The sequence below is a fragment of the Mchenga conophoros genome, linkage group LG12 (genome assembly GCF_057382185.1).
Source record: "Mchenga conophoros isolate Kocher_MC1m ecotype Shallow Benthic linkage group LG12, M_conophoros_male_GT1.1, whole genome shotgun sequence".
NCBI classification, from domain to species: domain Eukaryota; kingdom Metazoa; phylum Chordata; class Actinopteri; order Cichliformes; family Cichlidae; genus Mchenga; species Mchenga conophoros.
The window spans coordinates 30,410,490-30,426,351 of NC_140537.1; the positions used below are offsets into that span (position 1 = coordinate 30,410,490).

Here is a 15,862-nt window from a genome sequence, read left to right on the forward strand (position 1 = left end):
TTGTTCATTTCTTCAGAGTCTGTCTTTATTCTTTCCACAAATTCCCGACAACAATACCTAAAAACAACAACAGTCCAAGGTTTCTGTTTGAAACAAACTTTTTCCAGCAGTCTTCTGGTTTGTTGATGTCTAATGTGTAAATCTACGAGAGAAGAAAATAAATATACTTCAATGGAAAACCTAATCTTAAAACACATGAATCTGTGCATGTTTCTCATTTAAATGTTGTATTAAAGTTGACCATGATCCTCACCTGGTTTGTCAGGTGCATTGCTACACCGGTGAGTACAGCATAGTAAGGGAGAGTCTGTTCAGCATTGACCCCAGCTAATACCAGTCCAGACATCATGGCCACAACGAAGCCACTCAGCCAGGGTTTGGTTTACTCCTGGAACCTCAGTGCAGTAGATTTGACTCCTACTTTGATGTCATCCTCCTTATCCTATTTATGAAAGACAAAACAACACGAGGCCATAGTCAATCAAGGTCCCTACTTTAACATCCTGGATCCTGTGGACTTTCCTCCTCTGACCGCTAGCCCTCGCCATCCCGCTGTGTCGCTGAGGTCTGCGCCATCTCCACCACTACGCCCCCGGAGCCGCGGTGGGCAACCCGACGCTGTGGTGCAAACTCACCGCGGAGAGCTGTGCTTTTCCTCGGAGAAGAGGCCCCACGGCGCGGCTACCTGGGAGTCACTCACGCAGTCCGGCTGGCGCATCTCCATCTGAACACCCCCGGTGCCGCGGCGCGGGCGTCTCAGATGGCCAGCAGCCCCCGGTAGCACCTCCTCTCTCCACGCTGGTCCTCGGGGATTCCATCGTCAGGAACGTGCGGATGAGGGGGGCGCTCACGCTGTCGTTCCCGGGAGCCACTGTTGTTGACATAGTGGACAGAATTCCCAACATTCTGGCATCCCACCCACAGGTTAACCGGCTCATCATCCACATCGGCACCAATGACATCCCCAAACAGCAATCTGAGCTGCTGAAGTTGGACTTCCTCCAACTCTTCAGCCTCCTTGGTCAGTTGCAGGTGAGTGCTTTTATCTCCAGGCCCACCCCCACCTGTGGCAGAGGGATAGGCCGTTTCAGCCGGCTGCTCAGCCTTAACACCTGGCTTTCCTCCGCCTGTGTCTCCCACGGCGTGGGTTTTATTAACAATTTTGATGCCTTCTGGGAGAGGAGGCATCTTTTTGGGGCAGACGGGCTCCACCTCAACGCCTGGGGACGCCGTTTGCTGTCCGCCAATTTGGCATTTGGCGTACAGCACTCCCGCACATCGCCCTGTCACTACCCCAAATTGACATTACCTGCAGATCTGTCTGCCACTGACTGATGTTCCCCTGGTCCCAGCTCCTATATTTGTTCCACTTTTAACAGTAATACACAAAACTCTGGACTCGGACCTCTCTCTCCCACAGTCAACACAATACCCGTCATAATCACAAACAGAGAGCAACAGAATTATCATAAATCTAGTAACTCCAAAAACATTAATAACCTCCGGCCTCTTCAAAAATATCAACATCCATTCAACTCTATTGTCAAAAATCCACCAGTCTCAATCAGTATGGCACTTTTAAATGTCCGCTCTCTGTTGAACAAGTCTTTTATTATTAATGATTTAATTTTAGATAATAAACTTGACTGTTTATTTTTAACTGAAACATGGCTGGGTTCGGATGCACCAGTTTGTTCTCACTGAGGCCTCCCCACCAAATTTTAATTTCTCTTTTTCTGTTAGAAGTGGTAAGAGAGGTGGTGGGACTGCATCTTTAGCCAACAACACACTCACCTCCAAACAAATTTTACTTGATCATTTTACCACTTTTGAATTCCACGCTATTGTTTTCAGCAGCCCTCCAGTTTCATCTGTCACAATTTATAGACCACCTAAAGACAGTGCTGCTTTTATCAAGGAATTCTCAGAATTTTTAACAAACATACATTCAAAATATAATATGATAATTTTAACCGGTGATTTTAACCTGCACATAGATCATCCTTCTGACCCTGCATCAAAAGAATTCTTAAACATTCTTCACTGTTTGGATTTTACCCAGCACGTCACACAGCCGACTCACAACAGAGGACACACTCTGGACCTGGTCATCACCCATGGGCTGTCCACCAGCGTGTCCTCTGTTGTTGACTTGGCTGTCTCTGACCACTACTGTGTGTTTTTTAACATCACCGGTTTTATTCAGCGGGAGACCTCGGTGCGAACTGTGAGGAGGCGCTATCTAACCTCTGAAGTGGCTGCAAATTTTACCAGGGTTTTAGACGAATGCCCCCCTGCGATTTTACCTGCACCCTGCGATTTGATTTTTAATCATTTCAACAGCAAACTGAAAAAAAGCCTTGACTCCGTTGCTCCACTCACCACCAAAAACATTAACGTAAAACACGTATCACCCTGGAGAAACGAAGAAGTCAAAAAACTCAAAAGAAATTGCAGGGCAGCAGAAAGGAGGTGGAGGAAAAATAAAAATACTATCAACCATCAAATATTTTGCGAGCAACTTAAAGTGTACAATAATACATTAAGGAATTCAAGAAATTCATACTTCGCCAAAATAATCAGTAATAACAAAAATAATCCCAAGGTCCTCTTTTCCACCATAGATCATTTATTTAACCCTGATTTTAACAGCTCCCAAAGAACCCCCACAGACTCACTCTGTGAGCAGTTTGCAGACCACTTCAGGGGAAAAGTCAGCGCCATCAGATCTGATATTTTATCTAATCGCGATATGTTTGTAAACACATCTGCGGGCTCGATCGTACCTGAGGAGACACTGGACAGCTTTGTCCTGGTTAATGCTGAGAACCTTAAGAAAGTTTTCTCCACAGTGAGACCCACCACATGTCTTGTAGATCCAATCCCTTCTTCACTCTTTAAAACACTTTATGGATTTTTTGAGGCTGAGCTTTTATACATGATGAATTGCTCTCTTCAGTTGGGTGTCTTCCCTGCTGCCTTTAAAACGGCGGTGGTGAGGCCCCTTCTGAAGAAGAGCAATTTGGATTGTAATGATTTTAATAACTACAGACCTGTATCCAACTTACCATTTTTAAGTAAAATCTTAGAAAAACTTGTTTTTACTCAGATTAATGATTTTCTAAATGATAGAAAGATCCTGGAGATATTCCAGTCTGGATTTAGGGTGAACCACAGCACAGAGACGGCTCTCCTAAAGGTTTTAAATGATCTTAGATGTAACTGGGATGCTGTAAAATTATGATATTATTTTATACCATGTTATACCCCTAATTAAAGATTGTGAATTATTATGTAGTTTTAGTTTGCATTATTCTCCTGAATTAGAAGAAGCTGATAACTATTGCATTAGTTAAACTGATTTGCATTACATTAAATTGCTGACTTGTTGTGAATGAATGATATTGTTTTATGATGCATTATATTGCTGAGTTATAAGAAATACTGTTCGCAGAAGGTTATTGTCTAATTTGTCTGAGTAGAAGAGAACAGAGTGTGCTGGAGTTTTCTGCCCCATTTCAGCAGGAGCAGATAAACAGGGAGCCAAGGTCGTAGCTTAGGCGCTGTGTGAGAGAGAGCATGTGAATGTTTAGGCTTTTTATGATAAGGTGGAGGCACCAGAGGTTATAAAAGTTTGAGCAATGCTCCACCATTTTGAGATTTTGAGGCTGTCTGCATCAGTGTCCATCTCCCACGTGTGTGATCATTAAATCATCGTTTGACTCAACCCGGCCGGACCAGTGTTGTTATTGTGGTTTTTTCTGTTGTCTCCATCCCCAATATTTTGAACCTTAACAGCTTGGGGGCTCGTCCTGTGGTATTGGGGTGGAATTTAAAAGTTTGGACGGTCCGAGGTTGTCGAACGGACAGGCACGAGCCAGTGGTCTGATTTGAGTGGACAAAAGCCGGCTTATCTAAAGGTAAGGCACTACCTGTTGAATTATTTCCAAAATGTGCCAAATTGGATATGACTAAATTAAAGTCTACTCACTGAAATTACTGGTAGAGTGTCTGTTTTGATTTTGATGAGAATCACCGTGTGTTATGCAGTTAAAGTTGCTTAAGAATGTTTAATGAAGTTGAAGAAATATGAAACTGTTCTGGAGGTAACAGATATAATGTTGGGTTTGAGTCCCTGGATATTGAGCTGAAGGCTCAGGTAGTTTGGTAGGGAAATTAGGACAGAAACTGTTCTGGAGGAAACAGAGACTGGTTAATAGTTTTACAAATTAGGTCAGAAACTGTTCTGGAGGTAACAGATACTGTTTAATTGATATGTTAAAATTTGTCAAAATTGTTTAGGTGAAAATTGTTATAGGACGGCACTGGAAGATGCTAAGAAGCACATAGCCCGGAGGTTACGCTCCCTCCTGGCCGTGGACGCGCGGTCTTGACCTGTCGGCGAACAGGGGTAGTTCAGTTTGGCTTTAACTGTGGGGTACAGGGCATCCCGAAATAAGCTAGGAGTTAGAATCTCCTCACCGTTTAAATGGTGTGATGTGCTTTTTTGGACACAGTTAAATTGAGTTAGGGATTTTAGAAATCAGGCCATAGGCTGTTCTGGAGGAAACAGATACTGGTTAATTGATTACAAAAAAGTGAAGCTTTCTTCGGTTGGACCCGTTAACTTAAATTTGTCGAAATTTGTTAGGTGCTGAATCTGTCAGGCCTGTCAGTGATTGTAAATATAAGACGTCTTTGTAATATAAAATAGAAGAGTTTTGTCTGAGCTTTGTGTGACCCTGTGTGTGACGACAGCGCACTGCAGCGCTGCGAGCTATTTTTAGACGGTGTGTGAACATGCAAATGAGCTGTGACGCGCACAGAGGACTTTGCTTCCTGTTTAGCGTGTTTTTGAGTTTTATAATTTTGATTTGCAAACAATGATACATGCCTGTAAGTAAAACGCTGATTTTGCTGATTATGATACTACAAATAAGGTGTTGAATGACTGGGGTGTGAATGATGTTGGAGTTTAAAGCGGAAACTCAGAGAGGAGTGTGTTGGGAGACTGGCATGTAGTCTGCAGTGCAAAGGTGGGCGTCTTGCCTGCTAGTCTATTTAACAGTGATGAAAATGATATTAAATAAATCTCTCAGTGTGTTGATACAGGTGGCTATGGGGCTGGACCAACTGCCCCCACAAGCACGGCGGCCGAAGCAAAATTATAGTAATGGACACAAAATCAGCAAGAATCAGCAGCTGTGGAAAAGACAGCAGCTAGCAGAGAATTAAAGGAGAAATTAAGAGAAGTTTTACACATAAAATTGCGGCCAACAGACTTGTGGAGGTTGGGAAGGCGCCTGGAGCATCACAACAAGAAGGTGAAACAAAAACACACACAAGCAGAGAAATGTGAGAGAGAGGCACGTGCTAGAGAAATGCCTCGTTTGAGAAAAAACGTTAAATTAGCCCATGTACAAACGCACATACACGCAATGAAGAAACAGCTTACACCCATGAACACGTGAAGATTTTCCAGCAAGTTTAAAGCAGTGAAACTTAACATACACCCGCCGTTACACAATAAAGTTTATCCACTACTAACAAATAAACCCTCTGGGTTGCAGGACAACAACTTAACTTCAAAAAAAAAAAAAAAAAAAAATCACAACCAGTGATAACACGACAAATTTAGTGGTTAATAAAAGTCAAACTGTGACATGTTTTCTTCTGATTGATTAATACAAGTGATTACTGAATGAAAGAAAATTCCATTTTTGTGCTTTAAACATGATCTTAAGAATTTTAACATGTACCTGTGTTGTCCTGTCAGCTTGGTGAGTTATGAGAGGATTATATGGTGAGAAAAAAAAAAAAAAAAAAAAAAAAAGGGGGGAGAGAAGGCTGACACAGGGCCTGGTCCCGTTGTTTTTCCCCTCTCTGAGTAACACAGCCAATACAACATGATTTTCCTGTTCGTTTGTTTTTGTTTTTGTTTTGTTTTGTTTTTTCTCTTTATGCTTGATTACAGGCTGCTTTGTCGGCCCGGAAAAGCCGAGGCTGACCCTGGACTCCTGCTCTCCCCTCTACCATCTTTGCTCTCTCCTCTACCATCTTTGATGTGACCCTGACTAAATGCTAAAGCAGCTGAACCCGCAACAACAACTTGAAAATGTCAACAGTGCTGCAGGAAAATGATCTCATGCAGCAGAGACGGAGAGCGGTAATCCAAGGCCCGTTTCACTACACGGGGAGATTTCTGTCAGCGTCTTTTCTTTCTGAGAAGATTGAGAAAGGCCCGGCTCCCACCACCGATTCTGACCACCTTATATAAAGGAACTATTGAGAGCATCCTGAGCAGCTATATCACTGTCTGGTTCGGGAACAGCACCATGCCGGACAGACAAGCACTACAGAGGGTTGTGCAATCAGCTGAGCGCACCATCCGCTCCGAGCACCCTGACCTGCACTCAATCTACAGCAGGCGGTGCTGGACCAAGACCAGGAAGATCGTGAAAGACCTCAGCCATCCCAACAACAGACTGTTCTCTCTGTTGCTGTGTACGTGACAAAGAAACATCTGGATTTGGAAAACGAGGCACTCGCAAAGCCACCAGCATTGTGCCTGATTGGACACACCCCTCTCACACACTCTTTACATTCTTGCCATATGGAAAAAGACAGCTTCAGCTGACAGAGCTGTGACGAGACGCCCATCAAGCCCAGATGAAAAGTGAGGCCGAGCAAAACCATGCTGACCTTAACCACTCTGCATTAAAACTGTGCAGGACAGTGACGGACCAACAATGACCATCGGGCAGCAAAAAAGGGCGTGCCAGGGACAGGAGGAGTAACTGAGGTCACCTCAGAATGGACAAAGCACCAGGAGAAAATAAGCTGAAGGCACAGGTGTCGGGGCTCGGCCAGGAGCTGACCTCTGAGAAGAGCCGAACAGCAGAGCCGCAAAAGGCCGTGGAGCAAAGCAAGGAAAACATCAATGGACTTAAATCTGATTTCTACGGAAAAGACTCTGAGGTTTCTGCCCTCAATAAGACCTCGAGGCATCAGAGCAGAAACTGAGCATGGCCCAGGAGGAGCTAGCTGAAAATCGAACCCATCAGGCTTGGAGTCCAAGACACCGGACTTGAAATCAGGCCAGAGCGTCCTGGAGCTAGATGAGCAGTGTGATTTGTCCGGTCTGCTATGGAGCGAACGTTAGGGGGATGGCTTCCTGTCGCCTCTGCCGTCCTCCGATCGCTCAGCGTCCTGGGCTGCCCAGCTCTGGACTGAACGCTCGGGCCGAGACACCCAAACAACCATGGACTCCATTCCCGTGGAATGGGACCACGACTACGACCTCAGCCGTGGGCTTGAGAGTGCAAGAAGGGATCCCAGAGAGCCTTGAGGCCTGTGTAAAACTAACAGAACAAAGATTGAGGTCTTCCACTGGGGAGGTGGAAGCTGCAGACTCTCCTATACACCTTCTGGATGTCAGCCGTTCCACCTGCAAACAAACGGACAGCAGTCGCACTTCTGCAAGCAACAAACGGACATCCAGACAATTGAGCTGCGTATCAAAACCCTGAAGGAAGACCGAAGCAAAAGGGTCAAGTTAAGGAGGAGCGAAATAAGGAGAAGATGCTGGACACTGGAGAAAAGGACTGCCTCAATTGGGGCCAGAACCAGTATGGACAGAACTCTGAGCAGCAGCACCAATGGATGCAAACAGACTGAAAAGGAGGAGGGCAGGACCCAGGGCACGCTTCAGGCCGTGGTTTACCCAGAACACTACAACAGGAAAGTGATGAACACAAACACCCACACAAACACACACGTCTACATGCACCGACTCAGAGTGAAAAGAAACATACATATGAACATATGCACTCGTTGATTGAGGGAGAAATGACACACACACACACACAAATTAAAATGTTGAGTCAATGAACTGAGAAGTGATCCACACACACACACGCTGATGCAATGAAGAATGCTTTACTAACAAATGCTGCACACAAACATCCAAATACGGAGTTGGTTACAACAGCAAGAACTGACTGATTATTTATTGCTTAAATGTATTTCATGCTACGCAGAGGGCATTTGTGTAGATTTAGAGGACATGGTCTGAAGCACTTTGATAATGAAAACAATGTCTGTGCGTGATGTCTGTTTATGGCTCAAAGCCTCCACTGAATTGTTTACTGTGCTTCACACAGTCTAACAAGGAGCAGTGGTACAGAGCGAAAATGATGAATGAATGGTGTGAGTTTTATTTCGAAGAGATTATGAAAAGGTTGTGTTGATTCAACTTAGTTGTTTACGTTTTTGCCAAGGTAAAGAGTTGGTGTGTAACTAGTGTCCACTATTGAGTCAAGTAAATCCAACATGTTTTGTTGGTGCAAAAAGGAGTTTTGGTTGATCTTTGGGTTTTGTTTGACACTAGGTTGATTCTATCAGTGAGGTTTGGATTGTTCTCTTTCTCTAAAAGAGAGAAAGATGGTTTGAACTTTGGACATGTTTGCAATGGGCCCCAGTATCTGTTATTATATGAGTGTTTTATTGTTTACGTTTGTTTTTGCTTTTGTTACAGTGCACTGAGATAAGAACATCTGAGAGGTGTGATCCACCGGTGGTGATATTTTGGTATTTTGTGAGTTCCTGATTTAACAAATCAGCTCTTTAATCCAGGCCTGAGAGATTGAACTTTAAAGCGCTATAAAATATTCTTATTGAAAACAGTCGCAAAGTATTTTTTCTCCATGATTATAATGAGCTTGGGAGAAAATTGACTTATATGGGACACTGATCCTGAAGCCTAAAAGGATTGCAGCGAGTCAATCCAGTCCAAAGAAGGAAAAACAAACAAGGAGCTGTTTCCTTTAAAATGATGACGTCATCTTGCTGGTGATGGAGCCTCGAATAGGCTGCGCGTGAGACTCCATTATCAGCAACTTTTGGTATGAATGTGTGTGGATGTATGCATATGACTGACGACTAAAAGTCATGGACTGATGACTAAAAGTTTAACTGACTTGATACTGAGACAAAAACGGTGCTGACTTTAGGATTATTGAATGTCCACAGACAATTCACCCAGCCTGTAAAAGAAGGGTGGATGTTTTGTTTTGCTTTGTTTTGTCTGCAAGAACAGAAGAATGACAGAGACTAAAGAGCTGTAGCTTCACAGCAGTGTGAACTGCAGACTGAACCCTTTGGTTGCTAATTTTGAGCTACTGATGTTTGCATTAAGGAAATTGTGTTTTAGTAGCTGTGTTTTAATTAAGGTATTACATTATATTGTTGGGAATATTAAATGCTAAAGTGAAGAAAAGGTTTGATCCCACTCATGACTGAGCATGTTATTATTAACCATAGTGGGTCACTATAGAGAGTCAATTAATTTTAGAAAAAAAAAACAAACAAACAAAAAACCCTCCACCGAGGTCTATGAATAAGAGGGGAATGATAGACAGCCACACTCAAAATGGAGATATGTAATGATAAACACTGGTCCCCGTCTTTTGGGCGCTCTCTTGAAGTAGTCAACAATTTAAAAGTAAGATAAAATAACAGGGGCATGTGCTGAGGGGTGGTGCTGCACAAGAACAAGAGTAAAATAAAGAAAATATTGTTTTTAGAAGTGCAAATTAAAATGTACCATTACACTCAGAGGATCAATATGAAGCTTGATATTTGTTAATTTTGAATGAAGTACATGACTGGTGACTGTTCTGTCCTGAGCTTTTGTTTTTACAGCACCCGCTTGATCACACCAACAGTTTCTCGCCACCGAAGAGGGGTACTTGCAAAAATAAAGAACGGGGAGGAATATCATCAAAACTGGAAACAGGTAATCCCCAAAGGGGGTGATAATGCCATAACTTTCACTATGGTCAAATTCTCAAAATTTGACCCTCAAAAATTCTTCAAACATTTAGACACAAAGTGGAGCTTTAGATACATATAATGTCGTAAACCACATAAGCATGAAGTATTTGATTCAATAACATGGTGAAATAACAAGCAGCAAAGGGTTGATCATGTTAATGGTGTTTATTCAAGGGTGCAGAGGAGATTATTATTATTAAAGACAACAAATGAAATAACGAAAAGTAGAAGTGGAAAAATTTGCGTTAACGGTAATAAAATCAAAAAAAAAAGAAATACTAACTAAAACTGTACTGAATGTTCACAAAACTAACTAAAATTAACTGGATTTATAGCAAAATGTGTTTGGTTGCATTGATGTGTGCGTGCCCTGCTGTAGTGAAATTAAGGTAGTACGTTAGTCGAGTCGTCTGTGTTGCTGCTCCGTCCACGCGCAGAATCAGGTCAGGAAAAGTCGGGAGACAGCGCCAGAATAGAATTGAGGATGATTTTAATATGACTGTTTTGTAGACATAACAAGAGTCTTGTAGTGGAGAGGGACATAATGTCCTCCTGAGACCCAGAGAATAAGAAAAAACAGGGAGAAAATATTTTCGTTTTTTTCTTTTTTCTTTTAAATGAATCAAGTGTTATTAAAATAACAATCTCATAAGATGAAGATCAGGGACCAACCCAGAAGTCACTGACACTTCACTAGCTGTAAACTATTGGTTTAGGAATAAGTGATGGCACTGAACTGTCTATTTCACAAAAGTCAATTTATTTAGGATATCTGAGGAAGTACTCATTTTATTTGGAGACACAAAGGAACATTTGGCACTTCCCTCATCTCACATCTGTTTCATTGTTGTACCCAATCATTCTACAACTGAAATGCCTTGGACTGCTAACCATTTCAGGCAAGTGGAGTGAACCATATTTTGCTAGACTCTCATCAGATTGGGGCTTCCTTTTATTGATCTTTGGAGAGAAGTCTTCATTACTGGTATTATTCAGGTCTTGTTCACATGTTTGTCCCAGGTTTCTCAGCCAAGAGGAGCTTAAACCCCAGATACTGTGAGTTCTTTTCACACATTGAGATCACTGATAACTCTTAGCAACGACGTGATCTCGTAGAAACAATTAGGTGTTATGGATTCAACTATAATTGCGACACTTATTTTTTTTTACTTTACTGGAAAAGATTTCTGCATTTTACCCATATTTTATTTTTAACTCAAAATCAAAATTCCAGATTCTACTACATGTTGGTTTTGCACCAGATAGGACGACAGATTTCAGGTGGCCCTGTGTCTTTCTCTATTACATCTGCCACTGCATCTCGATAATCTTTGTGTGGCTTTTAGTGGGTCCTGACCCTCTCATATTTTGAAAAATCTATGTTTGAATCTCCCTTAATAATTGTGTTAAGAATTCTCTCCGCCTTTGTCAAAAGTTGGGTATTAGGAAAAAGTGAAATAAATATAAATATAAAGTCCCAATGTGTAGAGCACACATTAATAAATTAGTCATGTTCCCTGTGAAAGTAAATGAGCCTAATTCTTAAAGACCCCTGAAATTATTTACCAGATGTTTATTTTTTGAATAAAATAAAAATCTGAGTTTAACAAAACATTTTAAATGTAAATATCAAGCTTACCTTTCTCTCTTCCATGAAATGTGCTTGTGGGCACGCCAGCCATTTTGAAAAGGTGGGAAAAACAATTGGCAAGGCCACACCCCCACACATGTGACATAATTTTAAAGGTACTGTTGTCCTCTCTAAGAAACATCAGGACTTAGAGGAGTGGCAAGTAGAGTATGAGAGCTACAAGCAAAAAACTAAATGTGTACTACAGTGCGCAAAAATGAATTACTGGGTCATCAGGGGGTCTTGAGGGACATTTATAAAACAAAAAAATCCCACAAACCTTAAAAGTGCACTTGAAAAGCTCACACAAGAAGGTTAACCTAGCTTACCTAGAAGACCTCATCAGGGGGAGCACGCTCCCCCTCCTTGAAGAGCTCCCCCACTTAACTCGCATCCCAAGAAAATAGCTAACCCCAGATAAGGCAGCGTGATGTATCCCGAGATAACAGGACTGGGACATCTAAATAAAGGTGTGAAACAATCGCCTTCAAAAAGGTTATCAATTCACTTGAACCAAAATTAGGACCACTCGGTGCGGCAAGAGTTAATAGTTATTAGTCTCAACACCCAAGGATAATTAGAAGAGCATGACTGATATGATGGAACTGAGATTTTGTTACACTTAACTTTTGCAAAACACAAATAAAACTAAATTGAAACTAAGGATTTTCAGAAAATAAAAACTAGACTAAACTAGCAAAGAATTGGTAAAAACTAATTACAACTGGCAAAAAATTGAAAATCTGGAGTCGAAACTAAATAAAAGATAAAATCTAATGAAAATGGCGAAACGTTTAAAACTCTGGTGCAGAGATTGGCAAATCTGACCAGGAACGTTATAAAATGGATTGTCAGAACAGTCAGCGTTAAAGCCACTTTTGACAGTCCATACTAGGATGGCATTGGACATCTTGGGGGTGGAAAGGGGGTTGGTGTGACCAAGGTGTGGTTTGGCTTGTCGTATGTATATTTGAGATCATATGGCTCTGGATGGACCAGTTACCAGGGCATGGAAGGAGGACAGACTCATTAAAGGAGGAGAAGGCATTTCCTGGGATTGGAGATCCTCTGGGTGAGTGGTTGATTAAAAGCATGCATAAAATAGAAGTTATCTGTTGTTATTGATTGGTAATAGATTGATAATTGGCCACATTTACAGCTGTATTGACTTGTTGTGGACGTAGTCGACTTCAGGTTTAAACACTCTAATTAACAGGTTGAAAATAGTGATATTAAAGGAAGAGTATGCAGCGCCACCCTGTCAGACGCCAGTGATGGTGGAGCTCACTGATGAATCAGGTGAGCTGGATTCATGGCTGATTCAAAACTAAGATCCCCCTGCTGTGGTCAGTAAGGGGAGAAAAGGGGGAAATAAAATCAAGAATTAAAGAGGCATTTATAAACGTTTAGGTGTCAAGTGAAACGGGACAAAAGGGGGTGTTATACTGTTATTTTCAATGTCAGCATTATTATTGTATGAGAATCATGCAACAAGCATTGCATCGATGATCATTTATTGAAGCTTTTGACCTTATACTAACATCTGTGTTCCTGTGATTGTTATAACTTCTGATGAATCTTCCATTTACAGGTGTTAGGATAATGATATAATTTTTCATTGCAGGTGTAACCATGATCATTTTTATACATATTGCAACTTGTTGCTCATTGTAGAGTTGTGCTCAAGTTAATAAGGGTTAAAAGCTACAGTCAGCGCGAATGTCTGACTGATCTATTGAGGGGAAAGGCTTCGAGCATAGAAGGCCGCACGCGCTTACAAAACACTGATATCATGTTATTCTTTGTGATCTTTTCTTAAAGTATGTCTTTAAGGTTAGTTTAAATAGTGGCAGTTAATTAAACGAGATTTGTTAAAATATTAAATACCTGAGTCAGAACGTTACACGCGGATCACCTTAAGAGTCTGGGAAACTTTGTAGCTGCCTAACTTTTTTTTTGAATGTTCTAGCTCCGTTGATTTGACACATTGGAATGTGTCAAAAAAGGGGGGGAAGGTTGAGCTTTAACATCCAACCAGGATTATTTGAACATTTTATAACTTCATTTGTGTCTTTAATAATTTAGGAATGGTAAAGCTTAAGCTAATAGCGGTCCGAGAAGACGGACCTTTTAGAGAATCAGTGAAAAAGCATAAACTATCATTTTCATGTTTAATCATTACTCATTGAAATGAACTGAATAGCGTTTAGAAGATTTGTTAATTTTTTGTCTTTTGTTAAAAAGAGGGGTTTCAATAATTTTCAGACACACCTTGCAAATGTGCTTATAACGAGTTGGCACTCGGCCTTTTGAAGGTCAGAAGCTTCGTTCGGCGTGACTGTCCGGACTGATAAAGTGTAAGAAATGCCTTGAGTGCGGAGGGCTAAATGCAAACATGCTTACACACACATAAGATATGATTAGAATAAGTCCCTGGGACATTCTGAATGTTTTAGACCAATTCTGAATCACTAGAAGGTCAGTAGATAATAACATTAGATTATTAGGGTTAGGAAGAGAGGTGTTTTGGTTTTCTGTCTCTTACAGAGAAAGGAACAGACACCAGACGAGGTCACAGAGATGCGAGGATCCTCCGTAGCAGAGTCAGACACAGTGACTGCCGAGACATCAACTGGGTCCAAGGGTCATGGCGTTTGGGCTCCAGCTAGTCACCACAAAAGGATGGATCCCATAAACACAGCAATAACCATGAAGGGGTTGGCGGAAATCCGGGAACACCAGACCAACGAAGTTCGAGAGGCTTTTGGGCAAAAAGGGGACACCTTCCTGTTCCTTTTTCTGGAGAATACACAGATCGTTGTTTGAAATCGGAGCAGAATAATCCCCTGATCTGTGTTACGACTGAAGGGTTGTCTAACCCCTAAGGTTGAAGAATTAAGAGCAGAGGATCACCCAACTGGACGACACTGGTAGCTGCAGCAATAAAATAAAGGTTAAGAGCTCTTCGGACAGAGGTTCTAGTCTACGTCTGAATGGTATAAGGGAACACCAAATAAAGCTGTGGGAGAACAGGGGAGTGTCATCTGGACCTGCTATCCTTGTAGTAATAGTTTGTCTTGCACCTGACTTGCGCAAACACAGAGGTCATCTTACATATGGTTTGCCCCTCAGGGGGACAAAGGACCTCAGGAGTGAGAAGAGATGAACCCGGCCACACTGGGCTACGGGGTGTTTGTGAGGTCATTATTCTAATGACCTCATCAGGGGGAATTGTAAAATTATGATATTATTTTATGCCATGTTATACCCCTAATTAAAGATTGTGAATTATTATGTAGTTTTAGTTTGCATTATTCTCCTGAATTAGAAGAAGCTGATAACTATTGCATTAGTTAAACTGATTTGCATTACATTAAATTGCTGACTTGTTGTGAATGAATGATATTGTTTTATGATGCATTATATTGCTGAGTTATAAGAAATACTGTTCGCAGAAGGTTATTGTCTAATTTGTCTGAGTAGAAGAGAACAGAGTGTGCTGGAGTTTTCTGCCCCATTTCAGCAGGAGCAGATAAACAGGGAGCCAAGGTCGTAGCTTAGGCGCTGTGTGAGAGAGAGCATGTGAATGTTTAGGCTTTTTATGATAAGGTGGAGGCACCAGAGGTTATAAAAGTTTGAGCAATGCTCCACCATTTTGAGATTTTGAGGCTGTCTGCATCAGTGTCCATCTCCCACGTGTGTGATCATTAAATCATCGTTTGACTCAACCCGGCCGGACCAGTGTTGTTATTGTGGTTTTTTCTCTTGTCTCCATCCCCAATATTTTGAACCTTAACAACGCCCAAAAGCTCTCAGTCCTGGTGCTACTGGATCTAAGCGCAGCCTTTGATACAGTAGACCACGCTATTCTTTTAAACAGACTGAAACACATGGTAGGCCTCTCTGGTGCTGTACACAACTGGTTCACTTCCTATCTCTCTGACAGAACTTTTATGGTGAGTATGGATACATGCTCCTCTAAGATCCATAAAATGACATGTGGTGTGCCTCAAGGGTCGGTTTTAGGCCCTGTACTTTTTAATTTGTATATGCTCCCTCTCGGCAGTGTCATCAGGAGGCATGGAGTGAACTTTCACAGTTACGCTGATGACACGCAGCTGTACATCTCCGTGTCTCCTGATGACACCAGACCAATGGATGCCCTTTTTAACTGTATTTTAGATATAAGATCTTGGATGGCAGAAAACTTTTTACAGCTTAACCAGGACAAGACTGAAGTTTTAATTGTCGGTCCTGAGGCTCAGAGAGAGAAACTCTTGTCTAAATTAGAGGCATTTTCACTATGTCCTTCGCTACAAGTGAAAAACCTGGGTGTTATTTTTGACTCTGAGCTTGGTTTTATCCCACATATTAAACATGTAACCAAAATTGGATTTT

General features: G+C 41.7%; 1 pseudogene across 1 annotated transcript in view; it reads right to left on the reverse strand.

Annotated features, from left to right (window-relative positions):
- The window catches only part of LOC146562903 (4-hydroxybenzoate polyprenyltransferase, mitochondrial-like), a 24,357-nt pseudogene continuing 8,495 nt past the window's right edge, over positions 1 to 15,862 (reverse strand). Inside the window, exons 8-9 of the transcript XR_014894691.1 lie at positions 254 to 442; positions 1 to 142 (exon numbers count right to left, since the gene is read on the reverse strand). The product of XR_014894691.1 is annotated as a 4-hydroxybenzoate polyprenyltransferase, mitochondrial-like (transcript). The remainder of the gene's footprint in view (positions 143 to 253; positions 443 to 15,862) is intronic.